The sequence below is a fragment of the Stenella coeruleoalba genome (genome assembly GCF_951394435.1).
Source record: "Stenella coeruleoalba genome assembly, chromosome: 9".
NCBI classification, from domain to species: Eukaryota; Metazoa; Chordata; class Mammalia; order Artiodactyla; family Delphinidae; genus Stenella; species Stenella coeruleoalba.
Window position 1 is genome coordinate 66,306,985 of NC_137155.1, and position 20,943 is coordinate 66,327,927.

At 35.9% G+C, this 20,943-nt stretch overlaps 1 long non-coding RNA gene across 2 annotated transcripts in view; it reads right to left on the reverse strand.

Moving 5' to 3' along the window:
- LOC307191184 overlaps positions 1-12,047 on the reverse strand; it is a 29,830-nt gene extending 17,783 nt beyond the window's left edge. The window contains exons 1-2 of one of the 2 annotated variants that reach the window (XR_013829630.1): positions 11,984-12,047; positions 6,731-6,976 (exon numbers count right to left, since the gene is read on the reverse strand). This is a non-coding gene — a long non-coding RNA (uncharacterized lncRNA). Of the gene's footprint in view, positions 1-6,730; positions 6,977-8,910; positions 9,073-11,983 lie in introns of those variants that run through there. The other variant, XR_013829631.1, reaches the window with a different exon arrangement.
- Positions 12,048-20,943: the final 8,896 nt, after the last annotated feature.

Here is a 20,943-nt window from a genome sequence, read left to right on the forward strand (position 1 = left end):
TGGTCAAGAAAGTTTGAAAGTTTGAAAGCCAGAAACCTCAAAGTTATTGAGCAGGTTACATTAAATTATAGCTTGACTTAAAGAACATAGATTCAGAGGCTATTTTCCCCTGAGTTCATCACCAGATTAAGTGCAGAAATGAATTTTAATGGTCTCACTCAAGCTCTTACTGTCTCCCTTTTCTTTTATTCCAGGGAATTTAAGGACTGGGAAATTTAAAGTCCATTTATTAACACTGTTACTAACTGCCAAGCCATTTGGATCACCTGGACTATAATACTAAAGTTATTTCATCTAATTTAACCTTGACAACTAGACCCTGTGCTCCAGTCCCAACATAGGTTCAGATTTCAGAACAATCTGATCACATAAATACTTGAATCTCTCATATATTAATCTTCCTCATAGCAACTTACTTGATACTTCATTCTGATCTATTGTTTTGCACAATTTGGGGTAGATCTTTTGAACTTTTAGAATCCACAAAAACAGAAAATCAAAATAACCTCTCTTTTCTATCCAGCAGATGTTCTTTCTATTGTTTGGTTTACCCAGATAGGGGTAAAGTTTCTATTATATATTTTATTATCAAGTGGAATTTAATTAATATAAAAATACTTTATTTTGATCAGCCTATGAACATATTTAGCACTTGTTTTGCCTCATGACTCCTCCTGCTAACCCCTCTCCCAACCTGACCCTGATTATAGCACATCATGATGTTTCTGTGCTTTAGGGTGTATTGGCTTTTATCTAATTATTTAATTTGTTCCTTTTCCCCAGAGTTATACCTATGAATTATGGTCACAAGACTAGGATTTCCAGAGATATTCTAACTTTCTGACATAATAATAAGTATTTAATTACTTTTATTCTTGAGCTAAGTGTACTTTTGAAATGTATATGATTTAGCCTTTTTTATGCTATTTAAGCAATGCAGTGAGATGATGCCAACCACACAGACATACACATACATACACACACACACACACAGAGCCACATGCCTTTGATAGACAGATGGAAAATGTTGATTAAAATGATATCGCTTTTCAATGTTAATTGGACTGTGTTCTCACTGTATAATAAGTTTCCATGTTCAAAAAGTCTGCAATATGAGGTGTTTTTGGACAGTGCATTTTAGATCAGAACAAAATTGAATATGCAGTCCGCTGCCTTAAAAAGCACAATTGCACAATTATCACTCTTTGAAAGAACAGCAGAAGTCACTGGGTAATCTGACATGTGAGTGTCTCGTGATGTTGTTCATCTAGAAGCAATGTCTCAGGCCTGTGACTTGGGAGCCGTATGAAGAGGAAGGGAGAGTAGAAACACACTTATGTTTTACTTGTTTTGACTTTGGTACTTCTAAAGATTTTTATCAATAAATTGAGCATTTTTCTTTTCATGCTTTTCTTGGCTGTACTGCTGCCACTTCTGCTTTTTAAAATTATTTTTCTATTATTTTTGTCTTCTTCTTGCTTCATTTTTTCTATTTTAATCTATCTCTTAAATGCTATAAAATTAAAAAATATAGATGGGTTTGTGGAACAGTGTTGATTAGATAACAGGAAGTCAGGGTGGGACTTTTTCCTCTGCCTAACTATCTACTCAATATAGAGTTCGGTTACCTCAGTTTTCAAAAATGCCTAAGTTTTGTCTGAACTTATATTTGGAAAAGACTCGGAGGAAGCGCTTAGTCTTGCTCACAGCAGAGGAATAAAGGTAACTTAACTAACTTTGGTAGTGTAAATGCCATATGGGCTACAACCTATTAGAGTACAAACACCTTTGGAAAAAAACCTTACTGACAAAAAAGGAGAGGTATCATCTATTACTGTTAGGTTTTCCTCCACAGAACCTCTACCACATGGCAGGCATTCCAATGTACCCTGTGCTCCAAATTCCAGGAGGAACACATTTCATTACAATACCTTGGCTCGTTTGCAAGGTCTCATTTTTATCAGCCTTGTTTGCTATATCACCACACATTTGGATTTGTTATTGTGTAATTGAGCTAAAAATTTGATTTCGAGAATGTTTGAGAAATACAGGTTATCTATTAATAGTATAGACTAATCAAATAATGTGTGTGAAACTAATTAGTCACAGTTGCCCTAGAGGTAATTTGCTATTTTAAACAGTTAAGTTTCAAAGGTCAAGGGCAAAACAACAAATGGTGAAAAATGAAGTTTGATTGGTAATTTAGTTATGCAGCAAGTTACACTTTACATAAAAATTAAAATATATTAATGTATTATCTGCACATTAGATATATTTTACCTAAATCATCAATTAAAATGATGAGTATTAAAGTATTCCATGTGTGACTTCCTTCTATACTGACATAATTAACATTTTTTTGTAACAATATTATATGAAATATCTCATACTACTGCCTTTCAGCACATATGTTAAGCCTAATCTGAAAATTGAGGGTACCAAAGAAATTGTGAAATGCTTTACTAATCTCATGATTAGTAAAGCAAACAAAACTGCTTTTACTGGCAATGATCTGTATTTAGATCCATATGTATGAACACATCTGTTTTTTTATTAATAATAGCCCACTCCTCGTCATTTTTTATTGCCTAAATATTAATCAAAATATGTTTGCTAATCCATGACAGCAATTCAAACAAGCAACTCTTACCATTTAGCTCTAGTTTCCAGAAGACTCTTTTTTTAAAAAAATCATGCTATTTACTAATCTTAATTCTGCTGACTATATTTCCGTTCACTGTCGTCTTTCAAAGACCATCCAAATCAGCCCCGAGATCGCTTCAGCATCTCTTCATTACAGAACAGTAAATTGAAAGAGATTAGATATCAGTGTGGGGTCTCCCTGAGAGGGACATTTTCAAAATCAAAAATCAAAACTGGGTTTTGCAAATCAAAAGCCACCATTCATGCTATTGAGATGAAGAAAGGGAGATTTATAAAGAGGATTTCTTTGGAGACAGCAATTGAGACCTGTAGAGTAAGAGCGGAAATTGTTCAAGCCTGGTGAGGGGACTTTTCAACAAAACTTCTGAGAAAGTTTAATAACGTGACCTACAATGTTGAATGGTGGGTTTCTGTCTGGCTTCTATCTGAAAAATACAAGGGTTATATATATGATGTAGCCAGCAGCTGATAGATGAGTTGAACAAGAGGTGTATGTATTTCCAGAGTTCATTGGAGAAAAAAATACATGAATGCTTCCCAGAATGAGTGGTGGGCTACAAAGGGGTGAGGGTTGGCCTGTTAGTATTTTAATCTGAAGGGGTCTCTGTAGAGTACAGTGGACCAGCAAAAAACAAGATGAGGAGAGGAGTGAATGTGAGAGGAAAATGCTTCGTGGGCAATGCAGTGGATATTCCCAGTGGGACCTCTGAAAAATCCATACAAAAGTGCCCTACAAGAGTAGGCTTTAAATACCAGCAATACCCAGAGACTATAAAGCCATCGAAAAACAGCAGCAGTCAAGTAAGAATTTTTCTGTTCCCTTTTACTCTCCTCTCTAAACTAAACCTGAGGGAGATAAAAATCCTCTTTTTGCAAATGGACAAATGAATAGGAAAAGAAAACTGAACCACAATACCACCCTACTCTATTTTCTGGCCTCTTGCCTGCAGAATATCATAACTTGGGAGGGGAAGATTTAAGGTTATAATATAAGAGTTTTATCATACAGGTCTTGCAATTAGAATTTTTGAATTGAGACATTATTTCCTGATTTAAAGCAGCCATATGATTTTTATTACCTATGAGTAGTCAGAAAAGTCAACGGACTTAGTTTTCATGTACACTCAAGGAAAAATTTTGACCACTGAATTAATTTTTTAAACTTTTTATTACAGAAAATTTCAAACATATAGAAAAGTAGAGATCATAGTACAATGAGCTCACATGTGCCTATCACCAATGAGAACAGTCATCAACTTATGCTCAGCTTGTTTCATCTATACTGCCAGCTTTGGATTTACTGAAGCAAATCTCAGATATTGTATAACCCATTGAGTTAATTTTAAAAAGACAAAGGGGGACAAAATTACTTTAAGATTATACTTTAAGTGTCTTATAAGTGAAACAGTTGTAGAACAAAAGACATATGAGTGTTTCTGTGTGCCATGTCAGGGATGGGGCTGGCCTGGATTTTAAATCATGCTTAAAGACAGCTGGATTTATGAGATCCAAGAAAGTGGAATTGATTTTAAAGTGACTTGAAACTATTGTCTCCTAATCCACTTTGGGCTTCTGGGAAATAATTCATTCTCTCTCTTAGAATATATTGTGAAACATTTCATTAATACATGGGAATGTTTTAATACCTTTATAAGGTATAGATAATAATATAATCCAAGTAATTGAATTATCAATACTAGGGAAACACTCTGTGTACTCCTCCCTGACCCTGGTCCATTACTCCTCTTCTCTGTGATAACCATGATCCCCACTTTTGTATTTATCATACAACTGCTTTTTTAAGGAACTGTTTCACATGTATGTATCCTTAAAATATATATGATGTAGTTTTGCGTGTTTTTGAACTTTATGTGAAAAGTATGATTGGCAATGAACATTTGGATTGTTCCTATTTTTTTTGGACATTACAAATAATGCTGCCATGAATATTCTTTTATATGACTCCTTGGGCATCTGGGGCAGAATTTCTCTAGGGTATATGCCTAGGAATGAACTTGCTGGGCCATAAGACTCACATCATCAACTTCACTGGTTGAATTTAGGCTTATTTACAATGTTTCCCAATATACATTCCTGCCAGCTCTGTGTGATAGTTCTCAATGCACCACATCCAAAAATAACCCCTAAAATGGGCAAAATGTTTAAAGTTCTGTCAATCTGATTCATGTGAAACTGTAATTTAGTATTGTTTTGATTTGTGTTTCCCACAAAATTTCCCATAAATTTCATCACGTTTTTGTATTGTTATATATTATGTGTGCCTCTCTCATTTAAAATGCAGGGCCTTGATTTTTGCCCAAGTTTTAATTTGGTTAATTTTCCCCCTCATTGTAAGAGTAAATGATTTATTCTGCTACAATGCCTTTACCAGTTTTATATGTTAAAAATCTGTGGCTTGGGGGCTTCCCTGGTGGCGCAGTGGTTGAGAGTCTGCCTGCTGATGCAGGGGACACGGGTTCATGCCCCGGTCTGGGAGGCTCCCACATGCCGTGGAGCAACTAGGCCCGTGAGCCATGGCTGCTGAGCCTGCACGTCCGGAGCCTGTGCCCCGCAATGGGAGAGGCCACAACAGTGAGAGGCCCGCGTACTGCAAAAAAAAAAAAAAAATCTGTGGCTTTTAATTTTAAAATGGTCTCTTTGATGAATGAAGGCTTTAAGTGTGTAAATTTTTTTTATCATGAGTTGTACTTTTTATATCTTGTTTAATAAGTTCTTACCTTAATTTCGTGACATTGTCTCCTGTACTTACTTCTAAAAGCTTTAAAGTTCTGTTTCTCACATTTTCAGATTTTTTTTGTCTGTTTGATTTCTGTGTACAGTCTAAAGTGGGATACAAACCAATCTTTTGCCAAATAGATACCCAGTTGTGCAACCATCCTTCACTGAACAGTCCATTCTTCCTCCAGCTGATCTTCAGAGGCAATTGAGATTAATACCCAAGATTGGCAATACCGGGGAGTCTGCTTCTGGGATCTTAGTATCCTACCATTGGCTGTTTGACTACCCATATACCAATGCTACTGTTTAGTTATTATTATAATTTTATAATAATTTTTGGTAGAGTCAAATAATGTCCTTTTATAGTCTAAGAAAAATATTTTCTTGAAACTTTACAGACTTTAGAATTACCTTATGTTAGGTTTTGATTGGAAAAGAAATGTGTATATAGATTAATATTGGGAGAAATGTCAGATTCATAACATTGTGTCAAAGTTGAACCATACGAAATTGCTGATATCTGACCATTTTTGACCTGCCAAAACAGCAGTATCATATAGTTCAACTTAATAGTTTATCTCTTAATTTATTTGTATCTCTTTGATGTCTTTCATTAAAATTCTATTATTTTCTCCACGAATTCACAAACATTATTGTTAAATTTAACTCTAGGCACACATTTTTATTTTAACCTATTATTGTGAAATAAATTCCTTTTTAAAATTATACTTCTGTTCCGCTAGTATAATTTACTTAAACTCATCTTCTATTAACTGTATTTCCTTAACTAGATCCTTTAGTATAATATTTATTTGAGGAGTGATTGGCAATGTCTTTCTCTCACTCAGTTCTTGATTTTAAAGGAAAGGCTTAAAAAATTTCACTATTGAAGTATAATGTTTGCTGGAGGTATTTGATCAATAACCTTAATAGGTTTAGGAATTATCCTTTTTAATCCTAGTTCACAAAAAGGCTTTATTTTATCATGGATGAAGGTTGAATTTTATCAACAGATTTTTCTGTGTTTATTGAAGGGACATGTGGATTTTCTCCATTTAACTAATAGATTATAGTGCAGGATACTGATAGGTATTTGTGGAGAAATATACATGCCTTTCCAAGTTGTTTCATTTTTTATATTTAAAAAATTAGATAACATGCCTACATAAAAGTGAGTAAATATGTAGGTATGGTGCAAAATAATATTTATAAAATGAACACCTATTTGCTTTATCCAGTACAAGGGAAAGAAACCTATCAATAGCCCAAAGGTTACCCAGAAATAAATATTAGCCAAGATTTTGTAAAAAAAATAATAATAATTTACCTGTATTTTCTTTTGGACAGCAAACAATTCTGACCTCTGCCCTGGAGGGAGACACTGTTTCTATCTTCCCAACTTGTGTGCTCTACAAACATCCATGACAGTTTGGAACAAAGGCTGAAACACGATGTGCAGCAACATGAGAAACTCATGGAGAACTGTCTCTCAACAACCCTGTACTTCCAACTGGTGTAGCAACCTAGTGGGATTTGGAGTCGTCTGTTTTAAGGATGGCTGGGTGACCTCTCTCTGCAAAGAAAGGAGTTACATATTTGGAGACCAGAAAGGCAGATTATAACAAAGACCACAAATGTTCGATAATACCCATTCTTGCTCTTCATCCAGGATTTACTACTAGACCTCATTTCTCAGGGCCCTTGTAACTGCGTGGAGCTTTGTGATTAGTTCTTGTCAATGGACCATGGGCTGAAATTATGTGTTAACACTTACCAGAGTTATTAAGAGGGGATATACCTTCCACACGTTATTCATTTTTGCTTTTGTGTGACAGCTAACTACAAAGAATCCAAGACATCAGAAAATGACAAAGGTGTGCAATGAGTAGAGTCTAGGTTCCTGAACGACTGAACAGAGCAAAGCCTCCCTTCTGACTTTCGTTAGACTGTAAAGTAAGAGATAAATATTTTTTTCTTGTTAAATCTCTGAGATGTTTGTTACAGCAACTAGACTTCCCTGACTCATATAGTGATCACAATAATTTATTACTGTATTTTATTGGGTACTTATCATATGATAGATACCATGTATTAGCAAATTTAATGCTTTCACAAGCCTATGATAAAGGTTTTATTAACCCCCTCTGAGAGATTAACCTTCCTCTTCAAAATTGTCACAGGGCTGCTAAGTGGGGGAGTTAGTACTTCAAACTAGTTCTAACTGAACCCACCATGTGTGCTCTTAACCTGTTTTCTATTATGCCTGTAGTTAATTTCTTGGTGTACCAAACAAACAAAATCATATGCTCGGTCTTGGGTAAATCCAGCAACCCAAACTGTGAAAATCTCAAACTGTAGCTCTCATTAATGTTTGGTTCGTAGAGTAATAGTTCATAATAAAACACAGCTGAAGGGAAATGTGGAGCATACTCATAAACGAAACAGTTAGTTTTATTAATAATGCACGTGGCATTGCTGGTTAACATTCATTATTGCTCTAAGTTTATAGAGAACTGAAGCTCTGACCATCTACGTGGAAAACTATTTCCATCATTTTAACTTCTAATGTTCCCACACATACATATATGAGGGTGTTTATATGTATATAACACTTTACTTATGCTATTAAGTATTTTTAAAATCATATTTTTAAAATTTTGAAACAATCTTTAGGTTATAAAAATTGAAATTTTTAAATGTTTTAAAATATTTTAATTTATTTTTTAAAAGTACAGTGTTGACCTTATACCCTATCACCTCCAAATTTCTTTATGTACTTTCTACCAAAAAGAATGTTCTTCCACACAAATGCAGTGTAACCATTCCTTTTCCTTTCTTTCCTCCAAACACACACACACACACACACACACTTATTTCTACACTTGTCTATAACTATATATTGAAAACCACAAGTTCATATCAATACTTTCAATCTAATCCAATACCAGTAGTATATTCTGCTTTTATTCTGCTTTTCTCCCTTTCCAAATTTGGTAATGCCTTCACCTTCAGTGAGAAACCAGCTTTCACTATCCCTCACAGCTATACTTTCTGTTGTATCTACTTCCCTTACATGGATGCCTTGCTCACCCTTCTCAGGCTCTAGCACCCTGAGCCAGGTTCCCTTCTCTTGGACTCTGACACCTCACACATGACCACCCTGACCCAATACATATATGCTCTCCTTACCCCTCTCCAGCTCTAAAACCCTACCATCCTTATGCTGCCCAGGCTCTGACACCAAAGATGCCCTCCCTACCCTACTTGGCCACCAATATCCCACTCAGGGCATCTGAAATTCTCCCCATAGGACGTGTTTTAAACACAGAAATTATATCTGTGAAGGACAGTGAAAGCTGGTTTTTCACTGAAGGAAACGGATTGAAAAATTTGGAAAGGGAAAAAGTAAAACAAACTATGCGGTATTGGATTAGAATTGAAGATATTGGAACAAACTTGTGGTTTTCAATATATCGATATTGAAATGCTTACCTTTCTCTGCCTTACCTAATGATTTTGAGTCCAAATTGTTCAGGAATGGAAGGAAAGATGAAGAAAAGACAATATTACAATTTTTAATGGCTGCATTCTTTTTTGTGTTTGTGCCACAGTTTTAAATTCATTCTTCTAGTCTTGGATGTCTTAAAAATCTTGAATTTTTCTCTTTAATACTGTAATAATTTTTGGATCCTCAGCTTATTAGGGAAGATTGCTAAAATTGAAATTACTTGATTTCAGCATGTAAAATTCTTAAACCTTTATAATATGACAAGAAAAATAAAGCCCTCTCTCATTGTTATAAACTCCTTTTTTTTTTAAATTAGAGTATAGTTGCTTTACACTGCGGTGTCAGTTTCTGCTGTTCAGAAAAGTGAATCAGCCATACATATACATATATGCCCTCTTTTTTTGGATTTCCTTCCCATTTAGGTCACCACAGAGCACTGAGTAGAGTTCCCTGTGCTATACAGTCAGTTCTCATTAGTTATCTATTTTATATATAGTAGTGTATATATGTCAAACCCAATCTCCCAATTCATCCCACCCCCCCTTCCCTTTCCCCCTTGGTATCCATACATTTGTTCTCTATGTCTGTGTCTCTATTTCTGCTTTGCAAAGAAGATCATCTATACCATTTTTCTAGACTCCACATATATGCATTAATATACAATATTTGTTTTTCTCTTTCTGACTTCCTTCACTCTGTATGACAGTCTCTAGTTCCATCCACATCTCTGCAAATGACACAATTTCATTCCTTTTTCCGTTTCTTTAATTACCAATAAAATTACATGCTTTTTCTTGTTTGTTTCCCATTTTTGTTGTGAATTATTATTTTTCATGTTAACTGACACTACTTTTTTTGAAGAAACAATTCACATCTGCTACTTTATTTCCGGAACTGGTCACAAAGCCACAGATGATATTTACAAATTCCCTTTTTCTACCACCCATTCTGTATTCCCTTTGCCTTCAGCCAGCTGGTCAGTGTGACACTACTTCTTACAGTGCTTTCTTAATGATTTTTTAAAAGCTGTTTATATTAAGCAAAGTCTTATTTACTGCAAATATGTTTACTAGGTTTTCTTTTAGCTTTTATGATATATTTTTAATGTACCATAATTTAAAACAGTTTTAGTATTATTGAATAACTTCTTTGGCATATTTAGAAAATTCTATCTCAATGGTAATTTAACTGTTTAAAGCTTTCTTCTAGAGTTTTACAGTTTCAACTTTCATTTTTAGCTCTTTAATATATCTATCAAAGATTTATTTTGTGTGGTTTCTGGTGAAGATTTAAATTATTTCTTTTATAAATATAGCACAATTTCCCCAACATTATTAGTCAAACATATTTTCTTTATTTAAATATTAAGTTATTATATATATTAATATCCAGTTAGAGGCAATTTCTTTTATTCTGTCCACTATTCAAGTCTTATGCGAATACTGCAGTGTTTTAATCACTTTATGTTTAAATAGCCAATAGAATGAATAAATTCCCTTCATACCTCATTAAAAGAGTTCTGGAGCCAAGTCCAATGTGCACGTGGGGGGAGCAGGGGGGAGGGTTTTCCCACACTAACAAGCAATTCTCAGACACCAATAGCGTGTCCAAGAATTTAACTCAATTCAACTCAATTCTCACACTCTCTATCTGGAGATAGTGTCAGATTCCACTGGTTAAGGGTTCAGTCTTACAAGACTGCCCCCACCCCCCACCTTAAGATGCTAGTCAGAAGCCTAGGATGCTACCTGTGCTTCTGACTGTCTGGCTATAAAGCAGAGGTTCCCACAACCCACTTCTTCCTTAGGTTCAATTAATTTGGCTCACAAACTATAATGGCTCACAGAACTCAGAGCAACATTTCACTTACTAAATTACCAGTTTATTATAAAAAGATATAACTCAGGAACAGCCAGAAAAAAGATGCATAGGGCAAGGTGTGGGAGAGAGAGTGAGGAGCTTCCATGACCTCTCCAGCAGCAACACTCTCGCCAAACTCTTTGTGTTCACCAAACCAGAAGTTCTCCAAACCCCATCCTTTTGGGTTTTTATAGAAGCTTCATTACATAGTCATGATCAGTTAATTACTGGCCACTGGTATTTGATTCAAACTCCAGCCCCTTCCCCTCCCTGGAGGTGGGGGGGGGGGACTGAATGTTCCACTCTAATTTCATGGTTGGTTCTCCTGGCAACCAGCCCCATCTTTAGGTGGGGTCCAAAAGTCACTTCATTAACATAACAAGAGACACATTTGTCACTGTCAACACTTAGGAAATTCCAAGGGTTTTGAGAGTTGTACGCCAGGAACTGTGGATGAAGATGAAATACATATGAGAAATATATTTTGGTCATGTGAATGTATGTATTTCTTATAAGTCACAATATTGCATTCATCATATTCAATAATGCCTGAGCTATGATGAGTGTTCTTCCAAATAGTTTTAGAATCACCTTTCCTGTTTTTCCCAAAGAGACTTTAAAGTGTACTTAATCTATTATGGTTTATCACTCATCCAAATCTATGATATGTCTTTCCTTTTATTCAGCCTTTTTGTTTCTGGGTAAAGTTTTCATCTTTTCTTGTTACTCTGATTCCTAGTTGCTTTTTTTTTTTAATTATATTTCATTGTCATTGTGAATGAATTCACATTTTTCTTATAATTTCTACTGTCTATTATACAGGAAAATGATTGATTTTTGTGCATTTATCTTATGTCAAGATATTTTAATGTAGTCCTTTGTACTACATTATTATATCATGTTTTTCTTGATATTTTAGGAATAAAATGATATTGCCTGAAAATCTACCTTGTGTCTTCTCCCAAATAAACTACTACATTCAAATAAATTTATCAGTATATTATGAGAGTTAATCTATCCCAACCACATTCTCCTCTGGGATGACAAATTTACTTTAGAGATATCTTGTTGGAAAACATACTGTCTAACTGGCTTTGGGGAAATTACAATGAAAACAAAACCCATGTCCATAAGAGGACATATAAATGGCTATTTAAATATATATATTTTTAGTAACACAAATAATACTGTAAAACAAAGAATGTTGCTCACCATCTGGTTCTGCAAGGATTGAATCATAGCCACTGCAGTTGCTGACCAACAGGACACCCTGAAAGGAATTCAGGAAGAAAAACAGCATGAGGCACTCTGTGCTTTGGAAAAACAGGCCTCTAAGATAGATAAATCTCAGGAAGAACTTTAATGAACCCAGATTCTTGAATCTTCCTATACACATAAAAGCACTAAAATCATTAACTGAGATCGCTGTTCCTTGTAACTAGCAATAACCTTTTACAGAGATGTATACTTGATTGCATGTATTCCCTCGGCAAAATTGTATATATACTGACTTCTCCCCCAACTTCTTGGAAGCAGTTCTCTCAGAGCTACTTTACTGAAAGGCTGTTTCCCAAGCTATAGTCCTCAGTAAGACCCTGAATAAAACTCAACTCACAGCTCTTATGCTGTGCATTTTTCTTTCAGTTGACAATACACAGCCACAATATCACGTAAACATTTTATTTTATAGACAGTCTTTTTTTTTTTGCAGTACGCGGGCCTCTCACTGTTGTGGACTCTCCCGTTGCAGAGCACAGGCTCCGGACGCGCAGGCTCAGCGGCCATGGCTCACGGGCCCAGCAGCTCCGCGGCATGTGGGATCTTCCCGGAACGGGGCACAAACCCGTGTCACCCGCATCGGCAGGCGGACTCTCAACCACTGCGCCACCAGGGAAGCCCTATAGACAGTCTTAATATGTATTTTACTAAATTTATATTTTTTCTCTGTGTTTGTATACAGACCATTCTTGAATCTGATTGCTAATAGTAGTGAATTGCATTTCAAAGTCATTCTGTATTATTTTGATACCCAACCATCATGAAATAGTAAATGCTTTAGGAAACCCCCAATCCTTAACTTCAGGAAAAGTCCAGCATATATAACAGGAATCTCTAAAGTTTATCTTTAACAGAGAATTTTATAAAGATGTCTAAAGTCCAAAACTGGAAAAAAAAAAAGAAAAAATACTTTTTAGACATTAATTTGAAGATCAGTCAACATAGGCTGAAGCTCTATTTACAATTCAGTAAAGGATATGACCTTCTCTCCTCTCTGTTCTGTTCTTAATTCTACTGACCTTAATCTGTATTTGCCTCACTACCCTGTGCCAGGCCAATAATAGTAAGTGGTGAACCATTACCCAAGAATTACTGAGATTTTTATAATTTGAAGAAAACTCATCTTAAAATACTTTTCTTTTTAAATAATGTCCTATCATAAGGGAGTGATTTTGTTTTGCCCTTGTCTAAATATTCCAAGCCTCATAACTTGGTAGGTCTCTTAATTCCATGAGAACTATTAACTTATCCTTGGAAACTTAGTCTATGAGTATCTCAGTGTTTATGCCACCTCAGCACAGGAAATCATAATGGATCCACTGGTATTTTCTTGAAGATAAATGTCTATATCTATACAGTTTGACTTTATCTATTCAGTAAACTTTTAATTAGTCCACATTTTGCTTCCTCAAATATGCAGAGAAACTAATTATCTTGGAAAATTGGTTGGGTAGAAAACCTGGTGAAAACTTCTATGGGCAGTATCATTTTTCAATATGTTTCCAAGGATGGGGGAAGGTCTTGGATTGTAATTTACCTGTTTAATAGCTACCTGGAGTAAGCTGATATGCAGGACTCATTCTGCAGATATTCTTCTCTTCACCTTCAGCAAGATATTAAATGCTTCTAAATAGCTATTCTGTACTGTTTTATTGATGTTAACAGAACTATTATGGCTGTTACTGGCCATCTTTATAGCCCTTTGCTGCTTCACTTCCACAGCATGCAAGTTTGGCTACCAAAAATGTCATTGATCCGAGTTTTAAGCATCAACCTTAGATGATAAAAATGGTGATATCCTTGAATGACAGATTCAAAAGTATCATAAAAAGTCTTTCAAACAGATGGCAAATATACCACTGTTTACATATTTTAAATGAATGCTACAGATGGTAAGAAATTATTCCACTACGTTTAATAGGAAAATTCCACAGCATTTCTACAAAGGCACTTTTCTTTTTACTGCAAGGAAATATATTCAGTAATTTAGCTACCAACCACTCTTTTGCCTTCCAAATTGTATATTGGAAGCATATGGGAAAGATAGCTAAAGAGCCTGTATTCATTTTTTCTTTATGTATCCTTAAATTTATTGAATAGTAAAAATAAATAGGAATGAGAAAGGTGTATGGATGTGTTCATTTTTAGGAAAAAAATGATAATTCTTAAAGGCATTTTTAGATAATTTACTCATTCAATTACAACACATTTCATGCTTAAAAATTTGGGGCTATAAAGAAAACATTAAAATGTCAGATGTTAACAGTTTAAAAATATCATTTTTTAATGTATGAAGAATCCGTTTGTATTGTATGCTAATGTTATGTTTATTTTATGAAATGATGGTATAATAGGAATAATTCAGTAAATTAAGTAAAGATTTGAAATAATATTTCAGTAATAAATAATTCAGTAAATTAAGTAAAGATTTGAAAACAAGAATTTCAAATTTCTATTTGATTATAAATATGATTATAGTTATAGTAGCTGAGCATCAAAGATTATTGCACTTTATATGAGCACTTGTCCAATACCATAAAATATTTCATTCTGTTCTCTCAATATTGTACACATATTCCTTGCATATTGGTGAGGAAATCAGTCTCTCCATAAGCAAACTTACTTGATGTCACAAATTCTAAAAAACAAATTAATTCCAAAATCAGGATCCCTTCATAGAACTTCAATATCATTTTCACCTTTTTTTTGAACAATTACTATAACTGTCTTCTTTTCAAAATATATTTAACTTAAAAAAATGTAAATTTGATGTATTGAAACATAGACGTTATCAGATTTTTCCCTTCAAACAGTTTTTTGAAATATTTCTCACTTTTGAGCATAAGGCTGTCCCTTCGTGAAGGACTGGTAATAGAGGTAATCCCTGCTTCCATCACATATAAAAACATAACCTGTTACATTTATGTGTTAAGAGTTGAGGTACAGTCTTCCTTGCCTTCTGGCTACTGTTTGTTGCCATTATTTCTTCTTCACATAGACCTTTATAAAAAGCATTGTTAAAATTCAAAGTTTTAAATCTTTTTAAACAAGATAATATAGAAGGGGAAGACCTTCAAGATGGCAGAGGAGTAAGCCGTGGAGATCACCTTCCTCCCCACAAATACATCAGAAATACATTTACATGTGGAACAGCTCCTACAAAACACCTACTGAACACTGGCAGAAGACCTCAGACTTCCCAAAAGGCAAGAAACTCCCCATGTACCTGGGTAGGGCAAAAGAAAAAAGCAAAAACAGAGACAAAAGAATAGGGATGGGACCTGCACCTCTGGGAGGGAGCTGTGAAGGAGGAAAAGTTTCCACACACTAGGAGGCCCCCTCACTGGCAGAGACGGGGGTTGGCAGGGTGGGGAAGCTTCAGAGTCATGGAGGACAGCACAGCAACAGGGGTGCAGAGGGCAAAGCAGAGAGATTCCCGCACAGAGGATCGGTGCCGACCAGCACTCACCAGCCTGAGAGGCTTGTCTGCTCACACACCGGGGTGGGTCAGGGCTGGGAGCTGAGGCTCTGGCTTCAGAGGTCAGATCCCAGGGAGAGGACTGGGGTTGGCTGCGTGAACACAGCCTGAAGGGGGCTAGTGCACCACAGCTAGCTGGGAGGGAGTCCAGGAAAAAGTCTGGACCTGCCTAAGAGGCAAGAGACCATTGTTTCGGGGCGTGCAAGGAGAGAAGATTCCGAGCACCACCTAAATGAGCTCCAGAAACGGGTGCGAGCTGCGGCTATCAGCTGGTATGAAATGCTAAGGCTGCTGCTGCAGCCACCAAGAAGCCTGTGTGCAAGCACAAGTCATTATCCACACCTCCCTTCCCGGGAGCCTGAGCAGCCTGCCACTGCCAGGGTCCCGTGATCTAGGGACAACTTCCTTGGGAGAATACACTGTGCGCCCCAGGCTGGTGCAATGTCACGTTGGCCTCTGCTGCACTTTAACCCCGTCCTGCCTGAGCAAAGAACAGACGTCCTCAGGTGACCTAAACACAGAGGCGGGGCCAAATCCAAAGCTGAACCCAAGGAGCTGTGCGAACAAAGAAGAGAAAGGGAAATCTCTCCCAGCAGCCTCAGGAGCAGCGGATTAAATCTCCACAATCAACTTGATGAACCTGCATCTCTGGAATACTTGAATAGACAACAAATCATCCCAAAATTGAGGTGGTGGACTTTGTGTGATTTTGTCTCTATAGCTTTGCTTTTACCATTTGTCCGAGGGGTCTGCCTGTCAATTTTTTTTTTTTTAAATTTAAGTACAGTTTTTAGTGCTTGTTATCATTAGTGGATTTGTTTTTTGGTTTGGTTGCTCTCTTCCTTCTTTTTTTATTACTTTTTAATTTTTTAATTTTTAATAATTTTTTATTTTAATAACTTCATTTTATTTTTTTTCTTTCTTTTTTTCTCCCTTTTCTTCAGAGCCGTGTGGCTGACAGGGTTTGGTGCTCTGGCTGGGTGTCCAGCCTGTGCCTCTGAGGTGGGAGAGCCGAGTTCAGGACTCTGACCCGAGTTCAGAGACCTCCTGGGTCCATGTAATATCAAACGGCGAAAAATCTCCCAGAGATCTCCATCTCAACGCTAAGACCCAGCTCCACTCAACGACCAGCAAGCTACAGTGCTAGAAACCCTGCAGCAAACAACTAGCAATACAGGAACACAACCTCACTTATTAGCAGCGAGGCTGCCTAAAATCATAATAAGGTCACAGACACCCCAAAACACACCACCAAATGCGGTCCTGGCCTCAGAAGGACAAGATCCAGCCTCATCCACGAGAACACAGGCACCATTCCCCTCCACGAGGAAGCCTACACAACCCACTGAACCATCCTTAGCCACTGGGGCAGACACCAAAAACAATGGGACCTACGAACCGGTAGCCTGCAAAAAGGAGACCCCAAACACAGTAAGTGAAGCAATATGAGAAGACAGAAAAACACATAGCAGACAAAGGAGCAAGACAAAAAGCCACCAGACCTAACAAATGAAGAGGAAATAGGCAGTCTACCTGAAAAAGAATTCAGAATAATGATAGTAAAGATGATCCAAAATCTTGGAAATAAAATGGAGAAAATACCAGAAACGTTTAACAAGGACCTAGAAGAACTAAACAGCAAACAAACAAGGATGAACAACAAAATAAATGAGAGTAAAAATTCTCTAGAAGGAATCAATAACAGAAAAACTGAGGCAGAAGAACGGATAAGTGACCTGTAAGATAAAATAGTGGAACTAACTACCACAGAGAAGAATAAAGATAGCTAGTGGGAAGCAGCTGCATAGCACAGGGAGGTCAGCTGGGTGCTTTGTGACCACCTAGAGGGGTGGGATTGAGAGGGTAGGAGGGAGGGAGATGCAAGAGGGAAGAGATATGGGGATATATGTATAGCTGATTCACTTCGTTATGAAGCAGAAACTAACACACCATTGTAAAGCAATTATACTCCAATAAAGATTCTAAAAAAAGAAAAGATAATATAGAAATTGAAACGCATGAGAGATGGACATAGAAACATATTTATACGTCAAAATTTTAACGCTACGTGGTACAACTTCTATTTTGTGACAAGATGGTGACCAATGTCCTTCCAGAGACAGGACATAAACATTGCCTCAGTGTACCAAAACCAAGGACATCTAAGACATCCCTGTTAGGAATTGTTTTAAAGTTTTGATCTCTATTTTCTAAACAGTGGTTCTCAAATGTTATATTACATCAGAATCACTTGAAGAAGGCCCAGCGGCCACGGCTCACAGGCCCAGCTGCTCCGCGTCATGTGGGATCTTCCCGGACCGGGGCACGAACCCATGTCCCCTGTATCGGCAGGCAGATTCTCAACCACTGTGCCACCAGGGAAGCCCCCACTAAAGACTTTTTAAAATAAAGATTGCTGGTTACCAGACCCAGAGTTTTGGATCCACCCAGTCTGCGGTGGAGCTATAAAATTTGCATTTCTAACAAGTTCCCAGTTGATTTCTACGCTGCTCATCCAGAGACCACATTTGGAGAACTACATTAGCATTAAGACAAAGGGAAAAAGCACTGTACTGAGGTCAAGTTCTTAACTTAGTTTAGCCATTAACTGTGTGATCTTGGAGATGGCATTTACTATCGCAGGTTTACTGTTTTATCTTTTTCAAATGAGAGTGCTGGCCCAGGTGATTGCTTATTTCCTTGAGTTTTACCCCAAAATCTACGAATATAAATCAAGAGCCACGAAGGAGCATACAAGCCCTTTAATTAGGACAATTCAAAGGTCTTACAGAATACAAAGGTTTGAAAATACTTTTTAAATTACAGAGGAGCTCTTCCCTTCATCCTGGCTTCCTCTGCAAAGGGGACTATACACGAGCTCAAAATGTTTCTGCTTGAACTATACAATCAAACAAAGAAACAGAACTAAACATGTACTTTAATGGGTATGTGATTCTAAATTCAGTTTTTTCTTTATCGTATTATAAAATAATTGCTGAGGCCCTCATAACAGTGTTGTCGGAGGTTTCTTCGCCTCAAGCTGCTCTTCGGACTTAAAGCTAGTTCCTAACCACTCTCTGTTGATTTAAAACCTGAGGGTTTTTAGAGCCTCTTGCCAAGCCACCTATGTGATAGGTTATTCAATAAATACTATCTTCTGTTAATTATAATGGTGGCTCTTTCCATCTCTGTATTTCAGAGACTTTAAATTCTCTGAGCTAGAGAGAATTGGAGAGCATAGTCAAACACACAAATGTTCTCTCCGTAGCTGATCTGACTAGGTTCTACATAGGTTAGACTTACTTAGGTCCACCTGACCTCTCTTGAATTATATTATTCCATTTCAGTTACAGTTGAGACAATTTCAGTCACTGATAAAAACAGACTGGAAAGATGATTGACTATTCAGAATCAATAAAGAGTGTGAGAGGTTTTATGTTCTGAGGGAGCAATGGAGTGTTACGAAAATGGTTTTCTAATTTGTACCCTTGGCAGCTCCTAAAGTTTTAACAAAAGAGCTATTAAAGTATCAATATTAATAATTTAAAAGAAGTCAGATATCGTATTCTTAAATTTTATTTGTAGTCTATTATGAAACTGATCAGCCTGAAAAATTGTCTGCCCTGTGGGTTCTCCTTTCCCTTCTCCCTTTAACAGCGATCCTTTTAAAAAAAGGCAATCTCAAAACTCCCTTCAGTGCTTGGCCTGATGTGGAAAAATCTCCAGAATGGCAAATAAAGGAACATTTCCACAATTGTTTCAAGCAAGTAATTCACAATCATCTCATAAAATAGTTTTTCAAATGAATTTTACTTTATAAAAATAGTATTTATTGGAATTCATAATGTATTTTGCTGTTTTAAATAAATTAAGTACAAATAATAACTGCAATAAAAAGTCACTTTAAAAGATATATAGAGCTTTATGGCTACAGGAAATTAAAATTTTAAATAAATATCTATAGAAAAGTATGATAAGATGTTCAGTAGAAAACCTTCAAGTTTAAAATCATACATTGGGATAAATTAGTGTTTCAGAATTAGAATGGGAGTAAAAATTCAAGGAGACAAAATCAATGGCATAAAATTTCCTACCATTAAATAATAACTTGTTTCTGTGTTTTTAAATGAATGATGATGATATCAATTTATTATAGTATTTATGTTCCATTGCTGTCAATACTTAAATAATATCATAATTTCAACTATCTATGCTAAGATAAAACGTTTAGATGTCACTTTAAAATTCGTGCGTAGAATGGTTTTTAGCAATTCATTTTGGAGTAACAATAATACCTGAACAGCTGTGTTCCATCATTGAATAAAGTATAGAATTGACAACTCTAATAATAATAGTAATAATTAAAATAATGACAACTTAATAACCTAGTTTTAAAAACACTTCTGAAATATACTGAATTAAAATGTTCATATAATAAAGTAGGCATTATTATCTCCTATTTGTAGATGTGGAAACTGGCCATTGGGTAACATAGGCAAGTCACTTGCTTGAATTGAAAATAATATGAAAGGTGAAGGCAGGACAAAATTTGATCCCAGTGATTCCTATGTTTGCTTTTTCTACCTACTTCCACCGAAGTGTGAAAAGTAATTGACCATGACAATAACATACCAATTTCGTACACATCTGCAAGATCTATACATCTGCATTTCATACATCTACATTTTGTTCATCTATACATGTATATCTGCATTATACATATATATTTCACTGGGTCTGAAAAACTTTGTAGAAGATCTTTGTGCTGAGGTTTCATCAAAATTTTCCCAGTTAATAATTCTTTAACAATTACTATATTGTAATATCATATGTTTCCTTCCTAGAACTCTGATATCTTTCTATTTTGAACTGTTCTTCTTCTGTAATTAGTTTAGGTCACTCTTCCATCTTTTATTAAAATTATTAGTGAAGCACCAGTGGATTCAGTATCATCAAATCCACTAAAGGTAAATTATCACTTGTGACTGATAATTCTCAGTAGCAAAATATCTCTGAATTCATCAGGGAGATTAACACTTATAATCACCTTTATAAAAAAATGAAGTCTAAATTAGTTCAACCAAGAAAAGTGATAAAATATTTTTTAATTTGACTAAAATGTTGCCGTTGGCAATATAATGCAGAAGAAAATGAGTGTCTGAGCTGCCAAGAATATTTGTTACATTGCAACTGTCTTTCTCTCTATTAAAAGGTATTAGACTCAGCCTTTATTTTAATAACTAGGCAATCTCAAAGCTTAAATCAACATTCGCAACCAAAAACCATGTCAATCATTCTGACTTGAAAAGAAAATCTTGAGCATTGCAAGTGCCAACCACCATCCAACATGTGTCCTTCAAACATCTATTAAAGGGTATTATCAACTGTTCAACTAGCATTTTGGGGGGAAAGAAAT